Below are 24074 nucleotides of genomic sequence, written 5' to 3'. Positions count from 1 at the left end.
TAATATGAGAGTTAAAGGAATGAAATAAGTGTATTTGATTTTGAATTTGATGTAAATTTAATTGAATCATATTGTAAGGGAATAAAATTTCATAGATAGATCAATTAAAATTAATGAATATAAAAAGTATCATAAATTTTAGAACTTAATTAATTAATTTAAAGAGAAGTTTCCATGGTAAACATATATGTAGTTGTTTTATTGATATTATCAATGTGATTAGCAATACTTTCTTACTTAGATTTCAGTTTAGAAATTTCAATGATGTCGAACTTGTTGAGTCAATTGTTGGATGGTTTGGAAAACATCTTACTAGTATTTGGACAAGGTGCCTATCTAGAAAATAAAAGATTAAAGCTTTTGGAATGTTATTAATACTGAAAAAAAAGACTTGTTAGATAGATGTCTCCTAATAACTTTTTTAGTAGATTTAAGAACAATATTAGAAGTGCTAACTGAAAAAATGGATTTTCACAAACGTTGGTAGGAAGATCAATACTTTTTTTTTTAATGTGTTATTCCTAGAAATTAGTTAATTTAGTTAAAAATTGATAATTATAATAAATGTTTTAGTATTTAATGAAGGATTAGATATTTAGTTTATACAACAACGATGATGAATAATTGACAATGTAGTGTATAGTTAGGTAGACAATGTCCAAAAATTAATGCTCTTGGTTTGCTTATTATGTTGAGATCTAAACAAGCATAAAATTTCTTGCAAATACAATTTGATCTTATAATCCACAAAAATGGTCTAACATGTCGCATTGTCTTGTAACCTACATGATCGATCTAGTTGAATGTAGAATATCAAAATTTATTACTCTTGTCTAATGTATGTTAATGTGTAACCATTGGCAATATTGAAAAATACCTTAGGGAGATCACAAGATTGTAAGGGATTTGTTCTCCTAGGTCAACCCCTTGATTTGTTCAACATTATGATTGTGGAGGAATATTGAAATAACATTCTTATTTGTGCAAGTGTCCTAGATGATTTTAATGCAGGTTATGGTTTAATTAGTGGTCCAAGTCAAAATGTTCCAAGAATAATTTGAACTTATACTCTTGAATTCTCTTTGATAATCAATATGAATTCTTGCACATTAAATACGTTGAAATACTAAGACCAATAAATCATGGAAAATATGTACCAAGTTAGATAATAATAACTATGAGAAAAAACAAGAGTAAAATAAGTTTTTTTTAATTGTTTACTATTAAGGGTCAATTTTGTGTGGCATGGGATTGAAACCATCCACCATGGATTTAGCTCATGACAAGGAGTTGTATATCTCAAGGTTGGGAGAAAATTTATGGATATGGGTATAGTTATAGGCATAAAGAATGGCTAATAATGATTGATGTATAAGAGTATGTGAAAATAAGGATATGATAAGATTGAATGTCTAGAAGTACATATAAAATGAGGATGGATAGAGAATAAAAAATGAAACCAACTTTGCACAAGAGTGCACTGGCCTTTAATATGTGGAAATTTTATAAATGGACCTAAAACTAAGTTGGAATTGATTTTCATATACAAATTATACCATTACAAATCCTACTTTTATGTGTACATGAATCAAACATGAACATGTATTTCAAAGTAGACGAGCACTCAAAACCATGCATTAAAAGTATATTCAAACATAAAAGGATATTGGATCCATGTTGAGTAGTGCATCCATTTTGATTTCTTGGTGTGTTACTCCCCCTTAATATGTGTGCTCCATAGGAGCCTATAAACTAGAGAAAAGGCGTGTAATAATCATCTTCTACCATACAAATAAAAATGAGTACAACTAAAAGTTGAAATAACCATCTATGAAAGTGGAAGAGAGAAGTGAGTATGGTTAAAAAAAATCCCATGTAGAAAGTGGTACTATATAATACACTACCTATTGAGGCAATAGTAAAGTGGTATGATACTTCAAGAATGACCCTATTGTGTGGTCAAGATCTATCTAAGCATAATAATGAATCTATATAGAGGCACTTATAATTATATGCAATATCCACACAATATTGTAAGTAATAGAATATGCCCCCTTTAATTATATGATAAGGTTGAATTCCTAGAGGTATGTATAAATAAAGATGAATAGATAAACAAGGAACGAGCCCAACTTGGTACACGAGTGCACCAATTGTCAACATGTAATTGTATCAAGTCTGCTACAAAAATGAACCTAAAACTAAATGAGAATTGACATGGGTATATCAATTATACCATTAATTTTTTTCTAACTTCGAGGTGAACATGTGTTTAAAAGTATATGAGTGCTCACAACCATGCATTAAAAGTAACTATTCAAACATAAAAAAGATATGGGATCCATGTAAAGTAGTAGACCCATTTTTTATTTCTTGTTGTGTTCCTCACACTTTGCATGTGTGTTCGATAGGAACCTACAAGACAAGGACAAGGAATGCAATGGTTAGCTTCTGTCATACAAGTAAAAATAAGTACAGCTACAAGTTTACTTAACCATCTATGAAAATGTTTAAAGAAAAGCAAGTAGGGTTAGAAAAATTTCCTATATAGAAAGTGGCACTATAATACCTTTTCTATTGAGGTAATAGTAGAGTGGCATACTACTTCAAGAATGACCTTATCATGTGATCAAGTTCTATCTAAACATAATGATGGATCTATGTATAGGCACTTATAATTATGTCCAATATCAATACAAGAGTGTTAGTAATAGAATAGACCCCCTCCAATTGGTTGTATCTATTGGATGTAAGGAATTAAAGAGGGAAAAATAATGTATGAAAATTAAATGTAATCATACGTAAACATGTATAAACAAAATTCATGTAAATAAATAAGTGTCATAAATGTATCATGTCACTAACAAATAAGACATATTGAATGAAAATCATATGGACTAGAGATAATGATCAACAATTAGAGAAGTACATTAGTAGAGAAAAATGAGAAAGGTAAGGCAACCCTAAAGGAGAGATAAAGTTGTATGTGCATATACTTAAGGAAGGCATGCATCCTAAATGTAGTTCTCAGCACATGATAAACATGTGAGTGTTTAATGCACTAGGTAAGGCATGATGACTCTAATGTAATAACATATCTCTATGCACATGATAAAACATATGCACTCAACTATGTAGGATCTACTAATGAGATCACATGTAAAATTAGTTTTTCCCCAATGTATGAGATAGTAAGATAAGGCCTTGATAATGAGATGGACATAATCAAGACAATAAATGATGTTTAGTTTCCCTTAGCTTAAGTAGGTAATAAGGTAAATTATGAAAGCCAAAGACTAGATAAATGTCATGTGATAATAAAGAATAGGCATTCATGTCAATTGTTAGAATAAGGTAACATTAACCTTGCATCCTAAGTCATTTCCATGTGTATTTATGATCCTTGGAAGGTGTACTTGGATGCATAAGGACATGCTGGACAAATAATATCTTTTATGTATTATAATTGCATTCATAAAGGAAGGATCTAGCCATAGTGATAGTTAAAAAGTTTTAATGCAAATTACTCATCCTAGGAATTTTGATAGGAGATGATGAATCATCATTGTGGCATGTCAAGGCACCAAGATGTGCATGTCAAATGTGGGTTAATGAGGTGTATGTAGGTTAATGAGGTGTAAGATGCTTTTGTGAGTTACAATTTTACTATTGGGTGAGGGTTATGTTGCCCATGTGAATCCTATGTGAATATTTATTATTTACTATGTCTATAGGTTTACCATGAGTAGGGGAATACAGTTTTTGTAGTTGGTTTTGTTACTTCTTGTTTTGAGATACCATAATGCTATTCTCATTTCAACTCTTCTATAACTTGGTGAATTTAGTTACTAGATGCATATGCTATTTTATAAGTATCTAGGTGTTGTTGGAATGCTATCAAATATCAAATTGTTTTTTATTATAAAGTAGCCAAAACAAGGGGGTTGACCTGAAGACACACAAAAACAACACTACCAGCACACACACAGCTGCCTAACGACAATCAGTCAATCCCTACTTTAGTCCTCAAAAACAAAAATTGCATACCGCTAATGGATAAACCAAGATTGAAAACAATCTCGTCCAACAAGTGCCTTAAGCAGCAGTAAACCAGCATATTGTTTTAACTATAATAACTGTTAAAAGTAGCAAGATTGCCAAGGAACCAGTTGTTCCAGCAAAAAAAACTATAACAAAATGGAAAAGTTTCAACCATTAATCGTGTTTTTTAGCATCCATGTTCTTAGAGAGCATAAGCCTGGTCCAGTCTTCTGCCAAGAACTGGAACAGTTCCTTAGTGGTGTCGCTTTCCAGCCCACCTTGTTTCGCCTTTTCCTAGTGGAGAAAGCACAGAGAGGTAGTCGAAGAGTGCATAACTTTGACGACAAATTTTCCTATTTTGTTAACATAGGACTCCAGATACTCCATTTTTTTCTTAACACCATTTAAGTCATCAGAGATAACATTGCAACCCATACACTGCACCACCTCTTCCTTCTCCCCACCATCTACAACAGTTTGCCCACCTTCAGAATTCCTTTTGTCTCCCTCAGAGGTATGTGGTGGGGAAGTGTTAGAAACAGGGGAGGTGTTCTTAATATCCTCCTTGAAAGTCTCCGAGTCGGGGACGTTTGTGCCCAGTTTGGAGGAATCCAAGCCCTCCGTAGCCTCCATTTCCTCCTCCCCCTTTTCACTTTCTGCTTTCTCATAGTCATCCTCTTCCTCATTAGCATAGTTCTTTCTCACGATGATTTGCTTCATCTGGGGCTTGTTAGAAAACCTGTGGGACCTTCACGGGGTGATACCCTCCTCCGCATCCGACTCAACAAGAAGGATTTTAGGCTCCTTCCTGGGTTTCTTGGTGGTGGGTTTCGCAGTAGAGGGGTTGATTTTGTTTTTCTCCCCAATTTTGAGGGGGAAGGGAGGGCCTTGGTCAAGGGATTGACAAGGAATCGTCGTCTTTTTCGAAGTCTTTTTGAGGCCTTTTTTAGAACCAGCAGAGGGACCCTGGATGGAGGGAGCAGGTTGGACCAAGGTGGGCTTAGGGGGATATAGGGCCTTGTGAAAATTGTAAAGCCGAAACATCAACCCTTGGTGGAGGATGGTATAATTACCCTCTTGACTCATATAGTGGTAGACATCTTTAACAGTAGATTCTAAGGCATGTAGGAGAAAGAACGGAAAAGAGATGGTGTCATGGTTGAGAAAGTGATTGAGCAACAGGAAATGGTAATAGTAAAAAATGCCATACCTTCCTTCGAGGGTAAAGTATTTCATAATTATCTTGCACACCTGGTCCCATGGGTAGGGTAAGCATTCATTGTTGAAACCCCCATGCATTTTGGCCAGTTCCTCGCCCTTTTTGAAGAAGCGGTTCATGTCATTCTCGTCTGCAAATCTGCTTGTTTTCTTTCACTTCCTGCCCTCCATAGAGAGACCTGTAGCTTGGGTGATAACTTCCTCACTGATTTCGAACGAAATGTCCCCCATGACCACTCTCCCGTCATTCCAGTTGTTGACAAACTGCATGGAGAGGTTATCGTCAAACCCTGTTATGGCTTCCATGAATGGGATGATTTCCCCTTCCTTAGCATACATCTAGATGCATGGGTCATTACAAAAATAGTCATCAATAGTGTTCGGTTCCTCCCGGACTAAATCCCCCCCCCCCATGATAGCTTCCTTCAGAGTGAAGTTGAGATGCAACACAGACCCGAAGAAGGGAAAAACCAGAGCTGGAGATAAGAGAAATTGACCAAGAAATAGCCAAAGTATTGTGTGAGTTGCAATAATTATTTTTAGTGGTGTTTCCCAAGGCATGTGTCCGCTAGCTCCAGGAAGCATGCGAAGGGACATCTCTTAATTTCTCCACCAACTTGCAAAGATCATCATTATGAAGAGATCTTAAGTTCCATTTATGGTAATAAGTGGTGTCCTTGTTGTGATTAATGATTAAAAGTTGGCACTTAAATCCTTCGGCGACGTAGAATTCAGTGTCCCGCCACGTCTACACCAGACGGAGAAGGTGGGGACCACATGAGGCCAACTTGGCATCGCCCGCCCAATTTGAATTTAAATTTCCCTCCAGCAGCTTAGCATAGCAGCCGACCCAAAGCAACCCCTTATAAGAAAATATATGGCACATCATTGATTGGTAGAAGCAATTTGTTCTTTCCTAAAAAGGTCCTTCTGCTTGTCAATAAGAGAATCAAGGTGTCTCTAGCACCTCGTACCTTTTATCTCCAGACCTGTCACAGCCAGAGAGTCTGCCAACATGTTTCCCTCTCTGTAGATGTGCTGAATTTAAAATTCCTCCAGCCAGACTATCATGGACTAGATGTCCTTGAGATGTTTTTGATAATCCAGCTAACCCCTAAAACTCCTTTAGCTACCTCAATAATCAACTTAGAGTCCCTTTCAATGATCAGTCTTTTAGCATTGATATTGATGGATAGCTTAAGCCCCCAGAAGAGAGCAAGGGCCTTAGCCATATTGCTCAAGATAGAGTCAAAATTTCCTGCGTAGGCCAGAACTAGGTTGCCCATGCTATCTCTGATAATTCCACCTCCTACCGCAAAACCACTACAAGCAACAACGCCAAAATTAAGTTTGAGCCATGGAGGGGGAGGTGTTGACCATTTGGTATTAAGCCTCTCCATCTTTTTTGAATTATCATATCAAAGGAATTTGTTTGGAAGATTCCATGTTCTAATCCAGTTGCGATCCAAAACCATAGGGGCAGATTACAGAGTTTTCCATTTGCAAATTAGGATGTTCTCTCTGAGGAGCTTCTCAACTATGTCAGCCACCATGTCAATCGAGATGTTGGTACCACAAAAGATCCAATTATTTCTTTCCTTAAAGATATTCCAATAAATGTGGGGAGGTATGAGTTTCCAAAATAGACTGATCGATGGGTGAGCGGAGGGGCACTTCCAGTTGCTGATAAACTGCTGCAAGTCTTCTAAGAAGGTCCAAGCCAAATTAAACTTCTGCAAAATTTTGTGCCAGACCACAGAAGCAAAGGGGAAATGGATAAAGAGGTGATTTATGCTTTCCTCTGCATAATTACACATGACACACTTATTGGCTAGAAGAAATCCCCTCCTTTTAAGATTATCGATAGTAAGGATCTTCCTGTGAAGGGTCGTCCACCAAAAGAAGTTAACTTTAGGGATGAGCTAAGAGTTCCAAACTTCTCTCCAGCTATAGCAATCATTCATGGGGTTAAACAAGAGATTATAGGACGATTTGACACTGAAAGTCCCTGAGGGGTTCGCAGCCCAAACAAGTTTATCAGTGTAGGGGATCCTGATCTTCTCAAGAAGGGATTATATCTCTCCAGCCAAATGGGCCCACTGGGGGTTGTAGACCATTAGCGAGCCATAACCAGCAGTGGGAGGTAGAGATGTAGTTTATCACGAGAGAGGCTAATGAGTCCTTGAGAGTGTCCTTGAGACAACTGAAATGGGAGGAGGCAAGGGGTTTGTCACCAATCCAGTTGTCCTCCCAAAATATGATCTTCTCACCATTGCCAACTTGTTATTTTAGACCCTGTTTGAGCAGCTTCATGTTATTTACAATGTTGTTCCATTTCTTAGACCCTGAAGGGAGCTCATTGGAGGAAAGGAGAGAGTAGAAGGGGGTGTGATTGAAGTACTTAGCCCTCATAATCATGCTCCAGTCAATTTTGTCCTTCATAAGGTTCCATCCAATTTTAGTCAACAAGGCCTTATTCAGATCAAAAAAAATTATAATCCCTAGACCTCCCATGCACTTAGGTTTGCACACCATCTACCAATTGACTAAGCTGATTCTAGCCTTTTCCTCCAACCTTGACCACAAAAAACTTCTTTGTATTTTCTCAAGTTTCTCAGTCATAGCAATGGAAATCCTGAACAGAGAAAGAAAGTAGATTGGGACACCTTGAAGAGAGGCCGACATAAGCTGGAGTTTACCCGCACTACTCAAATTTTTTCCGGTCCAACCAACAAGTTTCTTCTGCATTCTTTCTAAAATTGATTCCCAAAATTGGGAGGTGACCTCCTTAATAGTGAGGGGGAGACCCAAGTAGGAATCAGAGAGATCAACCGCACAATACCCAAGGATTTGCATAAGTTTACCCTGGAGGTTTCTATCTGTGTTAAAAAAGTAAATTTTTCTCTTGCAATAGTTGATAAGTTGACCAGAAGCAAGGGTGTACTCCTCCAGCAGATGTTTCCATTCTTTAGTTTCTATCACAGACGATTGGCCGAAAAGGAAGGTGTCATCAACAAATTGTTGTAAAACCACAAGAGGAAGGGTGGAAGCAGCTTTCACCCCCAAGATTCTTCTGGTCCTGATTAAATTGGAGAAATTCCTACTCAAGACATCAAATACCATAATGAAAAAGTAAGGTGAGAGGGGGTCCCCCTGCCTTAGCCCCTTCCCAGCCTTATAGAAACCCCAAGGGGTGTCATTGACAATCACCGAATAGTGAACACTTTCCACCGCCACCCTAATAATATTGATGAATCTTTCTTGTAAAACCATCTTAGAAAGGACAACATACAAGAACTTCCAATTAACTTTATTATAAGCCTTAGAGATGTCAAGTTTGAGAGCCATACTTGGGTTGCGACTTCTCTCCATGGAGTGGATGACCTCATGGGTAGTAATGACTGCATCAAGAATTTGCCTGCCCAGAACAAAACCTCTTTGAGAGGGGTTGATGCACTTATTAAGAAAGGGTTTAATTATGTTGACAACAACTTTAGAGAAAATTTTATAAATCAAGTTACATAGGCTGATGGGCCGATAGTCAGTCATAAGCTTCGGGTCAGGAACTTTGGGCACCAAAACAATGAAAGTGTTATTCAATTTCTTCAGGAGGTTTCCAATGCATATGAAGTCCCTGGTAGCTTTAGTTAGATCATACTTCATTGTTTCCCTAAAGATCTAAAAGAAAGAAGGGGGGAAGCTGTCAAGTCCAGGGGCCTTAAAGGTAGCCATTGCAAACACCGCATCTTTAACTTCCTCTTCAGACACTCAACTTATCAGCAACTCATTGTCAACCTCATTCAGGACCTGAGGGATGAGATTGAGGAGCCTTTTGCTGACCTTAGTAGGTTCACCGGCCCTATCATTCGTGTAGGCATTAGAAAAGTAAAGGGAAGCCCATTGACCAATTTCATTATTCCCCACCAAATCCTCATTTTTGTATTGAGAATGGATCAGATAGTGTTCCTCCTTTTGTGCTTTGAAGCCGATTTGTGAAAGAAGGAGGTGTTCTTGTCCCCCTCAGTTAGCCATTGGATCTTGGATCTTTGCTTCTAGTAAATTTCTTCAAGGTTTGTGGTTTCTTTCCATTTGTGTCTCCAAACCTCCTCCTTTTTATGTATGTCCATAGAGGAGGTCCCCTCCGCAATGGTCCTCTAGAGGCGGTCCAAATTAGTTTTAGCTTCCTTCTTTCTCTTGAAGATATCCCCAAAGGAAGAAATGCTCCAGGCTCTGACCTCCTTTTTAATAATTTCCAACTTTTTAGCAATTTTGAACATAGTCGAGCCTTGAACAGGGGAGTTCCACTAGTTTTGAATGCATTGTTTGAAGTCCAGGTGGGAGTGCCACATGATCTTGTACCTAAAGGGTGAGGGGCCAGGGGTCTACTTGTCAACCCAAGAGAGGAGGATCGAGGAGTGGTCAGAGATAGTGCGTAGGAGAGACAAAAGCAAGGAATTGATTCCAATGTTCCACTTAGCAGAGATCAAAAACCTATCCAACCTGACCTGAATTAGATTGGTGCCTTTTTTGTTGTTAGACTAGGTGAAAGGATTCCCATGAAGGTCAAGATCAAGTAACCCATTGTTTCTAATGAAGTCAGAAAAGTCAAGCATACTCTCATTGTAATCAGTTAGACCTCCTAACTTTTCAGAGGGAAAAGGGGGGGTGTTAAAGTCCCCAGCTAACATAAACAAGTCCTCCCTATTATTAGTCAAGAAGGTAGTGATTTCCTCCCAGATCAAAGCCCGACCATGTCTAGTATTAGGAGCATAAATGTTGAATAAGAACCAAGAGAAGTTATTCAAAGTGAACCTAGTGGTAAGAAAGTTGTGAGAAGAGCCAACCGCGAACCCATTCAGCTTGCTCTTAAAACAAAGAGTACCAATTCCCCCTGAAGCACCTTCTGCCTCTACATAATGAAAGGTAGCACCCGGCCATAAACTGTCAACAAGCGTAGCAAAATTTTGGTAAGTCATTTTCACCTCCAGGATTAGGATAATATCAACTCTATTGGTGAGTATTCTTTGCTTAAGAGCATACTGCTTTTGGGGGTTGTTTAAACCCCTTAAGTTCCATGAAAGGAACTTCATTTCTTACCCTTTTGAGTTGTCTCTAGAGTTAATTGCCTTCCACTGGGAATTTCCCTGGCCATTGCCTTAGTTCTGAGGGTCCTCTTAGAGGATTTGCCTGGTTTGGGGTTGTTTCCCACATCCAGCTTCTTATTTCCTCTAGTTTTTCTTTTTGGTTCTGCCATTCCCCTTTCTCCTTATCCGCCAATGATGATGGGGCAGAGTGACTCCCATGAGAGAGAATAGTGATATCCCCAGTGGATCTGGTAGTAGACGAAGAGGAGGTTGAGTCCAGACCCATCCCTGTGGTAGGAGAGGCCCCAACACTAGTGCTCCATATACTCCTCCCGCAACTTCCCACTGAGTTGGGTATTAACTGCATGATTACTAGCGGAGTGGAATCATTGTGCCCTTTCTTCTCATTGATACTCGCTTTCACTTTAAGACCTTCTTATTCTATCTTTGCTTGGGGGATCTCTCCTTCTTCTAGCTCTGGGCCCAAGCATCTCCTCGAGGGGGGAGGAACCTTCTTGGAGTTAGGGGTAACTATCATATTAAGAATACCAGCCAAGAAGGGGTAGCCTTCTTCAGTGGTATCTTGAGGACCCACCATCCCCATCAGGTCCTTGGTCTGACCCACAACATTGATGGAAGCCTCAGTGGTATCTTGAGGACCCGCCTTTCCCATCATGTCCTTGGTTTGACCCACAACATTGACGGAAGCCAGGGGTTAGGGGGGGTAACATTCTTAGCTGTCTCCTCAGTGACAATACCCGAGGATGACAACTTCTCCTTTAGCTTTTCCTCCGGAGGTTGTGGGGCTAGACAGTCCACGATAACATGACCATGTTTGCCACACCTTTGATAACACAGGGAGGCATTCTCATAGACGATGGCCTGTGTCCATTTACCCCATTTGGATTTAAGGGCATTGAAGTTAGGGAGGGGTTGTTAACAGCCACATTCACACAAAGGCAAGCATAAACAAGCCTAGACTTATGCATCGTCACATTGTTGACAACAACGAATTGACCAAATGAGTTACCAATCCATCTAAAAATGGTATTATCCCAAAACTCCAGAGGGAGGCCCAGGAGTCTAATCCAAACTGACGTCAGTCTAAGGAGGTCTGCACTTGGGTCAAACCTCGACTTCCACTTAGAGAGAGTAACACAATGTTTACCATAAGACCATGAACCAGACATAATATAGATGAAGTCTTCTTCTGCAGTAAATCTAAAAAGGAAGAGTCCACCTGGCATATCAGAGACCAAGACACTACCTTTGATTTTCCATCTAGAACCGACCCATCTTCTAACCATGTCTATAGCGGGTCTGAAGGCTAAGAATATTCCTACCAGGCAGAGGTGAAGGGAGGAAGCAATGTTATCCATGATATTGTCTGAGAGGCAAATCTCGGGGCCCTCCTCACTAGCAGTAACTTTTGGCTGCAACGTTGAAATCTCTGACTTGGAGTTACCAACAAGGGCACCTTTCTAGGAACTCTCTTGAGTTTCCCTAGGCAAAGGTCCCACAATCTGAGTATTGGGATCCTTTTTGGGGTAATCCAAGTTGGGGGCCACCAATGGAATCTTCTCAAGGCAGGGGGCCTCGTGCAACACCACATTGCAAGCATCAACCGCAGGAGCCCACCCAGCTCCTTGGGTGCGTAGCACAAGAGCCAGATCCGTAAAAATCTGTAGGTTATCCAGGGGGGTCAGCATCCAAGGAGGCCTGACCCTCCCCTGCAGAAACGACAGGCATAATAGGAATTCAAAAAAAGTTACAGAGCGGGAAAGTTGTAGAGCATTCCCTATTGTAAATCAAATTGTTAGTGTGTTGATTTACATCTCTTTTTGAAGATTAATAGCGTATTTGTCATCTTTCTACTATGGAGTTTTTTCTTGTAATTGTTTCTCCATGTAAATTCTATTTGACCTATGGTTTGTTGATTTTACTTTCCATTATTATTATTTATTTATGCAATCACATAGTAAAATATTGGATAATCTTTGATAAGAATAATTTCAAATTTGCATACACTTGATTTTTTATTTGTTTTAGTAGTTTCACCTTGTTTTCCAACATCAATAAATAGGCTTACAATAATAGATAAATTAAATGTAATTGTGATGTAAATAGTTTCATTTTACTATTTATTTTTGTAAAGATCATTATTGTCCATATAATAAATGCTATGGGAACATAAAATAAAGATAATTTATAGTAAAATCAGCACACATGTGATCAATCTATATTAAAAAGAATAAATAAACATCATAAATTAATTTAATTATCAATATGTATATCATGTGTGTTTAAATATATTTTTTGATTAATAAAGCAGTGAGAACAAGGGCACTGACCCTTTAAATATTGTTAGCGTAAGATATGTGTTATAATAAATGGATGACAACAAAAATGACTCAAATTGTGATTAAATCACCTTTCATCACAAAAAATGTGTACCATCCTCAATAGGATTTATGTCACATGAGAATGGGGGCTATCGGTAATAATTTATAATAATCCTCTACCACTTTGGTTCTGCTCCTAATGCTACTTTTCTACCATTAATAGGTGGTGTTCCAAGTTCTTTTGATAGCTCCAAATAATCAGTGTTAAAATATATGCTTTTACTTTTTTTAGGCATTAATTTCCTTTCCTATTAGTATGCAAATCTAAAAAAGTTTGTGTTATTTTTTTATTGTTGCAAATATTTCCTTACATGTATTTGTTTCTTCTTATTCCAATAAAATTGTAGACATTTTATGAATTGTATCTAAAATAATTATTATTTGTAATGTGTGAAAGAGTGGTTAGCTATTTATAAGGTTGAATATTAAAAGTTACTTTCATCTTTTACCAAGATCCTTGAGAGTTTAATTTTATAAATCTTAAACCACTTTGTAATTAGACACGATAGTTTAGAGATGCAACCATGTTCAGTAAGCATCTAGAGGTGAACTAGTTCAGTTTTATAATCAGGGAATTTATCTTCACAAGTTCAAAAGTAAAATGTAGTGTTGGGAAATATACAGGTTAAATACCAAATATTGTGAAGATCAATCTATATCCAATAAGCTAATCAATGGATGAGATATAAGGCTTGGACAGTTACAACGTATGAAGATCTAAAACTTATGCAAATCTGAAAATTAAGTTGCCTTAATGTGGAAAAACATTCTTATATACTTCTTAATGATAAAACAAAATTGCTTCCATACCATGCTTAATAACCCTATCTTATGCAAACTTATAAGAACAAAGAATAAAGAATTACATCACCATAAGAGAGAAACAATGAGGCACAAATAAACAACATAAGAACACCACATAACACAAAGATTTTCTTGGAGAAACCCCTATGGAAAAAAAATCCATGAAATACCAATTATGCATTATCAACAATAATTGAGATTACACTACATTCACTTATATTCTCCTCTTTGCCTCCAACATGGCGACACCTACGTGCATGTGAATAACCTACTTATAGCAGGAAAGAAAAAGAGTGGGTGAGGGCAAGGACCCTGATGGATGGATGGGAATAAACTGTCTTGCCTCGGAGTACAGTGAGCGAGTATTCGTACCACGTCCCCCATACTAGATAGGGTGGATAGGCCCAACCCAATACCAATCGACTGATAATACCAATACCTTCGGGTGTTCATAGGGAATAGTTGTGGTGGGTGGCAGACACATCTGGCCGGATCGCTTCATGCATATCGTATGTACACCTGACAAATATAATTGGGTTGGGTAGGTGGTATAGTAGGCTCATGATTGGTGCTTACACTGAATGATGCTTCAAACCCGATGGAGATGGCCCAGGGTGTGACGGGCGGTGTGTACACTATTCCAACCAAAACTCAACCTATCCTTGTTCCTAAAAATTAACTTTGCATTCAACTATTCTTTATTATACCTTCTATATCCAAACTATTGCATTTGAAGAATGTCAAGAGCTCCAAAACCACCAAACAAGGTGTCCAAACAAGGTTGTTCATTCCAAATGACCCCTTGCATTGCCTCCATGGAAGTTGAAAGGACACCAATTTTGGCTCCAATACTTTTCCTCCAACTTGGGTGCCCAATCTTGGAATATAGACATTATTAAATGTAATAAATGACAAAATACCAAAAGACACATGTTGCCTCTTCCAAATATCCTATTAATTGTAGTTGAACTTATTTTATGATTCCTAATTATATACCCCAATCAAGATTTGAGATCTTGGTTTATGTCCCTAGGTTGAGATCTTATTTCCCAACATATTAGAGACATACTAATGGAAAAACTTCCTACTCTAGATCTACATTAATTATCACATTATTGGATGAGGAAATTCCCCTAATAGCTATGTGGTCCTTTCTATATGATGGTTCCCTAGTACCATGTTCACTTAGTAAGTTCCTTATTGAGGCCACCACAAAATTCAATGCATGTGTTGATGAGTTCTCGCTTGATAATTTAATTTTCAACAACAATCATATTACATTAAAATGATCATTAAATTTTTAAATAAAATATTAGTGGAAGTTGTTGAATGCACTATCTTAGATTTAAAGGTTTGGCCTAAACAATTGTTGGTACTTTATATTATCTCTTCTTTTGATTAATTTAACTTTACTTGTGAGATCTTTGGATAGAATAATAAAAAGTTATATATTTGATTTTAATCTAATATTAACTTTGTAGAGAAAAAAATTCAATTAAAATTGTTAAAACATTTTAGAAGATATTATTTGCAACGAGTCATTTCAAATTAACTACATTTACAATCTTACAAGATAAATTCATTGTAAATATAAATATGACTTACATGAAGTATAAAAGATACATTAAAAAGAACAATTAAAAGAAACCATAATAAAAATAAATAATTTATTCCACTCAATAAACCCACAAATGTTGCACCTACTTATATAAAACTAAATAAATAACTAGAAAAAACTCATAGACATTAATATTAGACATTCAAATATATTCGAACTCAAATAATTGGGCATTATCATACCTTCTAATGTTCCTTATGAAAAAAATCGCACATGCTAGGAAATCAAAAGAAAGTGAATATTTTATCAAAAGATCAATACTTTGCATGAATGCCTAAACAATAAGACCAATGGGTTCTAGAAGAAAAAGTATATAGTTAAAGCTATAATAAGTGTCTTTAGTAAGAGTTAAGTGTAATATCATGAGGAATAATTCATATTTGAGTAAAGAGTAAAGGGCCTACTTTAGTAAGAGTTAAGTGTAATATCATGGGGAATAATTCATATTTGAGTAAAGAGTAAAGGGCCTACTTTTTGGAAGAACGATGAAATTTTAGGAGATCATTCTAATGTGGTTGCATGAGATCTCTCACTTTCTTTATTATTTACTTATTTATTATATTTTTTACTTTTGTTTTTTTATTTTAAATGTTTTTCTTTATCATGTTTGGTTTAGCATTTTCTTTATACATGTTTAGACATTTTTTATCTTTGTATAGTACATGATTGTTATGTCTCTTAATTTTCATTTCATTATATATATATTTTAGGTCATCTTATTTCTCTGTCATATTTTTTTCTTTATACTTTCTTATTTCAGTATTATGTCTTTCACTTTTATATATGTTCTACATTGATCCATTCTTGTGTTCTTATGGATCATACATTATTTGTCTTTTATTTGTCATGTATCACTTCTATTTTATGTGTCATGTTTCATTTTTATCATGCACCCAATACTTATATATGTTTGTACATTTCATGTGGCTAATCTTACATTTTCTATGACTCGCATGTCCATGATGTAACCTTAATAGTTGTCTTATAATATCTTATTTCATAATTTCTTGCGTTGATATGATCATATCTAGCTTGTTGATCTATTTTATTGATTGCCTAAATTTTAGGCACTAGGTATCATGTCTTTCCACATGATATATGTTCTTACATAACCACATCATATTTAATTATTGTATTGCTTGTATCGTTTATCAATATTATGTATCTTCTTACCTCTCATCTAATTCATTACATCCATTAGATGCAACTAATTGGAGGTGGCATATATTGTTGGTAACAATTTTGATGGCTACAATTACAGATGACATCTTACACTAATAGAGGCTCACCACTATAGCCAAATTGAGATATATAGTTTTTGCATTGATATATATGCATCTTGTGTTGTGTTATCACATTACATTGTTACATCACATGGAGTATTATCACATGACCACATTGTGCAAAATTTTATCACATGGCCACATTGTGTGGAATTTTATGTTATGGCCATACATCATGCAAAAAAATCCATACCACTTTTTGAATAGGTAATTTTTTTTATCCCTTCTCTTCTCTTCTATTTTTTGGATAGTTAAAATAACTTATAATTCATGCTTATTTTGATCACGTGGTCTAATTATTCACTTGCACGTTGGCTAAGAATGTCCATATACTTTGAAATATATGTTTTTATTAGATTCACACAAACATTAATGTGAAAGCAAAAGGTAATGATATAATTACAAATACCCATAATAATTTTATTTTATATTTATTCTCACCTCAATAGAAATATATTAATGTAATAACATATTAACAATATGCTCTTGTGTTAATCTTGACTCACAATCTAATCCCTACTCGTTCTTATCCCACACTTGTTTGCTCTAACTTCCATGTATTTTTCCCTATCTTGAGATCACCTTACATCCCTTAGATGATATATTCCACCCTTTTAGCACTCTTTAATATTTCATTTATTTAATTAACACATTACAGTAAAAGTTTTCTCCTACAGCTATTCACTTCAAAATAATATAAAAAATAGAACACATGCATTTATATTACCTTTTAAAAATTGAAATCCTTAAAGAGTATTAAAGAGTGCTATAAAAAGTTAGGGTTGAATTGAATTGAATAAAGGGGGGCCTCCAAAATTGAAGAGCACGCGTGTGAATGAAAGCGTGAAAGGAGAGATGATTAAAAAGCAAGATGAATATGGTGGACATTATGATTGGAGGGTCCAGTAGGCAAGTAGTAAATAAAAAATTATGGGCCATTCGATCATAATGCATGCCATGATGAGTCCTTAAATTTAAGGCATCGTGATGTATATTAACTCTCAGTGGAGCACAATATAATTGAACTATAAATTCATGTTTAAACTAAATAAACTAGAAAGTAAAATACACATGAATAAAATAATAGTAGTAATAGGGTTGTTAAAAAAAAAAGATTTATGTAGTAATGAGTAGGGATGAAATATGCAAAATATTATTATTATGAGGTTGTTTTTATATTATTATTTAAAAATAAAATGAGTTTTTATAAGATTTATATAAAATATTTGATTTTTTGAATATTTTAAAAAAAAATTTAGATAAATTTTTATATTTTGTAATTGTATTTGTGTTATTATATTATTGTTGTTCATAATTCTATAAATTATCTAATTTCTTAAATATTATTTAGAAATGTTTGTTCAATCTACATTAGATGATAAATAATATTAAATAAAAAGAATTATTTATAGACATTTAGTAAAGTTTCATCTAGATCAAGATGTTCTCAATCCTGAAAGCATGGTTTTAATCAAGTTGGTTCAAATTATTAGATCCCGTCTTAACATGACAATATAAAATTTGCAAAAATTGAAACTAAATATAGAAAGATGGTGGAAGGACTAGTATTTAACTAGCTTTTAAGGTTGAATTTTTAATAAAATATATATTTTTTAGTTTTAGATATTTTATTGTAATGGTGAAAGTTACATATTTATGTCTTTTTTAATGTCAATGCACATCTCAATCCATTATCATTGATCCTCAAAAGTTTATTCTTGGTTTCTAAACTTAGTTTTCATCACACTAGATTAGGTCTACATATACAAACTTGACCCAAATCAGTTTTGCAATCACAAATTTAAACCTACGTTTTTTAAATTTAGAATTCAAATTCTCACCTTGCTAATAATTTTACTAGTCGTTTTGAGCTAACCAAATGCACATTTGTGTTAATTTTGTGTGCTTGATTATATCTAAAATAATATTCATTCATTTTAATCTCACCTAAGAATTTGTTGAACCCATCTAGAATTAAATTTATTAATTAAAAAGAATATAGCAACATTTATTAGAGGACATTCATCATACTAGTGGTATAAAATTTATATATAATCTTTGATCTTCCATTCATAGCTATAAAGTCTATAAGGAATTTGACTATGGAGAACATGACCATCACAATAAGGTGAATTGTCTTAAGGTAGTCTTAAATACCACCCATCCTTATGCACATTCAAATAATGAAATCCTAAGCAAGCAAATCTCAATAGCACATACTATATTAGAGTAGATTATGAACTTTATTAGGTATGCAAATAGTTTTAGTTCTACACTCCCACAAGTGATATGAAGAAACACATAGTCATTTGTATAATGCAAGATATTCATCTAAGTCAAACATAATTTTTTTGAATATTGACAAATAAAAACTTAGCATCTCCCAAAACACTTCTTTATCGTTAGATTTTGAGGTAAGTTTTAGATTTATTTCCTTTCCATTCTACATATAATTATAGTTATCAATCCTAACTTCTTTTTCGAGGTTGATTATTTTCTACTTAATTACACTTAGATAAATTAATTATGGAGGTACTTTTCCTCTATCTTTTAGTTGAATTTGAATGCTCTTAGACATCTTAAGGTTTGACCTTAGGTTTGATTAATGGACTTGATGTAAAGCCTAGTGGACAATGTAAAGGCCCTGTAGCAATCCAAGAGAACTTAGGAGGTGTTTGCACAATAAATTATGAAAAATGTCAAAAATACAAACTCTTAGTATTTTCTATGTTTCAATAAATTACATATTAGGAAGCTTTCACCTTAAAATTTGACTTGGGGACTATCGTCAATCCATTTGATCGGATTGCTAAAGGCATACTTTCTAACAAATTAAAATTAGATCTCTTTAAGACCTTTCCAATAATTCCAAGAATTTTGAATTTTTCCATACAAGCTATAAGTTATGACCCTACCAAATTCCAATTTTTTTTTTTTTAAATTGGTTTATTTCCTTGTTTGGTTTAATACCCCAAGCTGACATACCTAGGAATAAATATAACCAAACAACTTTTTTATTGAAACAACAACAAGATACGATAACATGTCACACTTGCACAATAATGTGCACAAAATTATCATGTTAACACATCAACACAAGCGTAATAACCACACAATGACCTCACTATTTCTATAAGCAAGGTGGCACTAGTGGAAGACAATAATCATGGGATGAAGTCACCTTAATGATATTACAAGAGGGGGAAATAACACTCAAATGATAATCAAGTACTAACCCATGATTGTGATTTTTAAGAAAGGAAAACAAAAAACAAGAGTAGGAGGGGATCATCAACCTCAAATCTACAACAAGACACATGTTGGAACTCTTACAAAACCTATGGAAACTCAAATAGATTGTGTAACACATAGGATCTAATGCACTTCCACTAGATGATACAACCATCAATTCTAGAACAAGGAGTCAGATGAGGGAACATTCACTTCCATTTCATTTAACAAGAACCTTAGGTTCAGCACCTAAACACGAGGACAAATAATCGTAGAAGGTTTCCTTACTAGGATATACAAACCATCGACCAACTAGAAAAGTGATAGATCACATCTAGGTAATGAAATTATTATTAATAAAAATGAGTGTCATAAAATGTAAGACGTGAGACTTGTGAACAAATTGACAACATGGGACGACTCTAAAGGCCAAGGGGTTGTTGAACACACCACAAGATTGGGAAGTGAATCAGTCTGGACTTTAAAACAACTTACTTTTAATCCTTTAAAATTCAAATGACAATTAACCTATCTCTACAGATATGAAACATGAAAGCACAAAGCACAAGACACACAAGAACACCAGAATTTACATGGAAAAATCAAGAAGGAAAAAACCACGGCGAGAATCACACTCACAATATGAATAGTTGATTACAAAATTTTAGGCGCAAGGCCAAGGATCTCATTGCACCTATATGGACTTACAAAAGTAAGGTGCACAACCTTAGGGCGAGATACAAAGGACTTGCAATATTGAGATGCAAATCTCAAGGCAAGATAAAAAAAGCTACACAGGATGTCAAAGGACACACTATCTTTCAGAAGGTACCAAGAATAATTAATTGTAATGAACAAGATCTCTTGATCATGAGACTGTCCTTGAACCACTATGTCAAGCGAACAATATCATGGCAAAAATCTATGACTTTATTCACTGCCTCAACACACTATTGCATTGAAGATATGATCATCAAAGTTCATTAGAAACTAAAATTCATATTTTTTTTCTTGCATACCATTCACATCCAATTCGCAATAATCCACACTTTAAATAATGCATCCACCCTTCTATTTATACAAAATTATACATTAAAACCCTCAACTAGGCCGATCATAGATAAATTATACATGAATTACATAGAGTCGACCACCTAGACCAAAAATACATAATTTGGTCCACTAAAAGAGATAAAGAGGACCCAAATACATCACAACACATCTTCCTAAGTTGGTTCTAATGAACCGCACATGCTAACACACCCTCTAGAATCGACAACTAACATAACATGTAGAAAAGTAATAAAACACGTTAACCAGTCCATCCAAATGCATTACCCAATTCAAAATACTCAATGTGGATCTACACACATCATTATGAGACCCAAATTAACATTCTAACTTAACCTCTAATGCATATTCAAACTAAAAAGTATGATCTAAATAAGCTACACCATTTGAGACAACTAGAGACCAACATAGCCAACAACATTGAACATATAACAACATAAATTTACTTGTCAAGTGAACCAACACCAAAAAAATGAACTATAACATTTCACAAACCATATAAACATTGTTGGAATCAATGAACACTAAGAGGGGGGGGGGGGGTGAATCAGTGTTCCATAATTCACAAACTTGATAATCTAATTCTTAAACCACCAGATGCATAAGAAAGAAAGTAAAGTACAAAAACATAAACAAATCAACCATGGTGGGATTGAGTACCCACAATATTATTATACTTTGATTAGGAGTATGACAATATTACAAAATGAAATGCACTTGCATTCATGCACACTGCCTAGAGCTCACTACTCAATTACATAAGAGGGCAACAACCCCAGAGGACTCACTATCCTACAAAAGAGATACATAATTAATTACAATGTTTGAACTAGAATATAGCTTCTACAAATGCCAAAAGTCAGTACGGGTTAAGCACAATCTGACTGTTTAATACTACTCTACCTCTCTGCCCTGTTTTGCTGCACAGTCATCTACCAGAGCACCAAATTTGCATTCTGATTCTCTTTCTCATACATCACATCCACATTCACATATTCCACACACCAAATGATCATCTGGATCGATATTATATATTTGCACCAACAAAATAGGTCTCAACCAAGTCAACTTCACAAAAAAGCAAAATATGAAACGTGTAGTAACCTGTCGGCTCAATCTATCCACAAATGCATATGTGGAATTAAATAATATAATAACAAGCTTCATACATGTTGACACAAACTCCTCTAACTTACCAACAATCACCGAAATCGTCCCAATAATTCCGCAACACACGTTACACCATCAAACCCAAATATAGCTCTGTTCTTCTGAAATCATCGGATATCGGACCTTAGATCTCGCTCATGAATCAATACCAGAGGCTAACAATGCATAAGTTTCCTTGAATCATGAGTTAGCTTCCTCTAGCACCACAACTAAAATTACATCACCGAAATCAAGATATACACAATGATCTCATATTCCATCAGTTATTGAGTTCCACCTTCTAGACTTATGCCTTATGAATGATATGACATCTGGTTAGTCAAATATACATACACTGGATAGGATTAATTGACTGAGTTGCCATGAATGACAAACCCTAAGCAATCTTCATGCACGAATCTTTCACTAATACAGTGTCTATTGCCAACAATCTCCCCCTTTGGCATTGATTGCAACACTGTGAAAAATAAATTGTACACTCAATACTTCAAAAATCCAAAAATAATTGCAAGATCTGTACAACTAACTCCCCCTGAGAAATAGAAATTGCATCATTTTTCACCACACTCTCTCCCCCTTTGATATCAATGGCAAAGGTAGGAATCCGCCAAAACTTATGAAGGATATATACAACAACTTACAAAAATTTGAAAATGTCTGCATAAGTTGTCTTTAGGGACTTTAGATACTCATTCCATCCTCTCAAAAAACAATCGAAAACATTTATTAGGGCATTGAACATGTAGGCATGTATTTCTACGCCTTTGAGATCAGAGGGTACAACCTTACCCAAAGCACTCACTGCATCCTATTGGCTGCCAAGTAAAGTGTCTACCTGGGGAGTGATAAGACTCCTCTATTCACCCACTTTGCTTATAATTCAATCCCTTTCTTAATGCAAGCTCTTGATTTTGTCAATTAAATCCATAAATCGAGCTTCAAGACAACTGGAAATAACTGAGCAAGGGGCAAAAGATTGTGAAATTGCAGGTAACTTCCCTTCATATTCCTTAATCTTCTTGTCAATGTCTAAAGTAAATTTTGGCAAAATAAGACATGACTTATAGATCTTACCACCTTCATCTAAGGCAACCTCAATACACTTCACTGAAGATTACAAAACTGCCCTATCATCCTCTAGAGCTTTCAAAAAGGATTGCAATCTCATATCATTAAATCTATTCAAAAAATTTATATCTGCCACTTTTTCCAAGGACACAACATGAGAATCAACCACATATAGCATATTCCTAAGCTTACCGAAGGATGTGTCTGCTGAATCCTGCTTGAACATAGGAAAAATCCTCTCCAAAATATCAGTAGTAAGGGTTATTAGTCCTTGTCTTCTGAGTGGGACTTGAGCATGTCCTCATGTGCCTTAGCCTGGGCAAGGGTAGCTAACCTAAGTGCTTGAATGGGAGATAGAGAGCTTAAATCAATTGGTCCATGAGAGAAGTCATCATTTGCAACAATCTGCTTTCCCTTATTGGATACAGTGGCTCTTTCCATTGTTACTAGAGCCTCATTAACCTTCTCTTCTCATTTTCCTTTCTCTACACCTGCACTTGCATCTATATCACCCAGACCTTGTAACCCTTCCTTGATCTGGACTGCCATTGGTTTATCATAAGCCCATTGGATTGACAATATTGGGTATCTCATTCAGGAAGTAGAGTGCCAAACAAATAATCAAATAACCAAATTTGAACACATGCTTCTAATCCTATTTAATATTCTTCAAGTTTCTCATCAACTCACTAAGAAGCACTTCACACAAGTCATACCTCTTATCTTCTTTAACTATATGATAAGTTGCATAAATGGCAGTACTAGATACAAAATTATGTCTGTTGGACTGGTAGACTTTGTATCCTATGACCATCAAAGAAAATCTCACATCATGTTCAACAATGTCACTAAGATTCATTGATTGACTATCATGCTTGGATCTGGTTACCTCCATTACAATTGTGTTCTTGACTTTTTGGAGTCCAAGGACCTCACTGATTGCATTCAAACAGGTGACTTCTTGAATGGCTTGCTTCGTAATCTTGTGAGGATTATCAAGCCATACAAACTAATCATGAATTCGACTCAACACATATCTCACCCATTCGGGCTCATCAAATATTGAGAAATGAATGAACTGAAT

The sequence above is a fragment of the Cryptomeria japonica genome, chromosome 7 (assembly GCF_030272615.1).
Source record: "Cryptomeria japonica chromosome 7, Sugi_1.0, whole genome shotgun sequence".
NCBI lineage: Eukaryota > Viridiplantae > Streptophyta > Pinopsida > Cupressales > Cupressaceae > Cryptomeria > Cryptomeria japonica.
Note: the sequence above shows the minus strand (reverse complement) of the source record.